The sequence below is a fragment of the Chinchilla lanigera genome, unplaced genomic scaffold (genome assembly GCF_000276665.1).
Source record: "Chinchilla lanigera isolate Chin_1 unplaced genomic scaffold, ChiLan1.0 scaffold00015, whole genome shotgun sequence".
Lineage (NCBI taxonomy): Eukaryota > Metazoa > Chordata > Mammalia > Rodentia > Chinchillidae > Chinchilla > Chinchilla lanigera.
Genome location: NW_004955416.1, coordinates 19327129 through 19328082, shown reverse-complemented (window position 1 = coordinate 19328082; position 954 = coordinate 19327129). Strand labels below are relative to the sequence as shown.

The 954-nt window shown below is 65.4% G+C and overlaps 1 protein-coding gene across 5 annotated transcripts in view; it reads left to right on the top strand.

Moving 5' to 3' along the window:
- The first annotated feature begins 559 nt into the window (after window positions 1–559).
- Window positions 560–954, top strand: part of Akap13 (A kinase (PRKA) anchor protein 13) — a 321318-nt gene continuing 320923 nt past the window's right edge. For all 5 annotated transcript variants that reach the window (XM_013512533.1, XM_005381591.1, XM_013512532.1 and 2 more), the window contains exon 1: window positions 560–808. The gene's annotated coding sequence lies outside the window, so the exon portion shown is untranslated. The remainder of the gene's footprint in view (window positions 809–954) is intronic.

The window sequence follows — 954 nt, the reverse complement described above, 5'->3', positions numbered from 1 at the left end:
TGATTTCTGAGGTCTTTTTTGCAACTCGAAGCCTATGATTCTGCGGGTGAGCGAGGAGCCCAAAGTTAATGAAATGCACAGTGACAATTCTGTTCCTACCACTGCGCCGTCCACCCAACCAAGCGACACTTGTTGCGCACCTAGCGGAACCTCCCACATTAGTCTCCGGAGAAGACCCCACTTCCTGATTAGAAGACGTGGGAGGAAGAAAACAGTAAATCATTTCAGCATGTGTGGCAAGTGCTACAGTTCAGGTGTGCAGCAGGCAGCAGAGGAAGGGCAGTTTCCGGAGATGGGGCGGGAGAAGAAGGTGGGTGGGCATTTCCACAAGCAGCAGCTGCCAGCCACCCGACTTTGATCACTTCGCCGCCTGGCAGCAGCTGCGGTCAACCTCAGCCTCCCTTAGCGACCTGAGCACACCGCCCAGCCCTCTGCCCATTGGTCGCACGGAGTTTGATGGGCAGCTCTGCCTTGCAATCTCGGCTCTCAGCCCTGGAAATCGCGCGTACTCATGGGAGGGCTCAGAGGCGGGACGGCCTTCTCGGGCGCCCCGCCCACCCCCGGGCGGCTCGAGGCGCATGCGCAGGTCGGCCGGGGCTGTGTGCAGGGCCAGCACCGAGCCGGAGCAGCCGCGGTGAAGCGCCTGGGCTCAGTCTAGACCGCCGTGCCCGCTCCTCTCCGCCTCAGCCGCCGCCGCCGCCGCCGCCGCCGCCGCCGCCGGGGGAGCGGCAGTCTATTGTCTTTCACCGCGGCGAAGGTGCGGAGCAGCTCCGGCTCGGCCCTCGGGGGGAGCCCCGAGAGCCGCAAGGTGAGCGCACAACTTAGTTGACGGAGTTGGGGGAAGTTTGGCGAGGCGAGGAGGGGTCGGGGCGAGCGGCGCGGGCGCGCGGCCGCGCCCCTCCTCCGTATTGTCTGCCGCCGGCCGCCGAGCTGCGCCCGCGGTCCAGTTCGGGG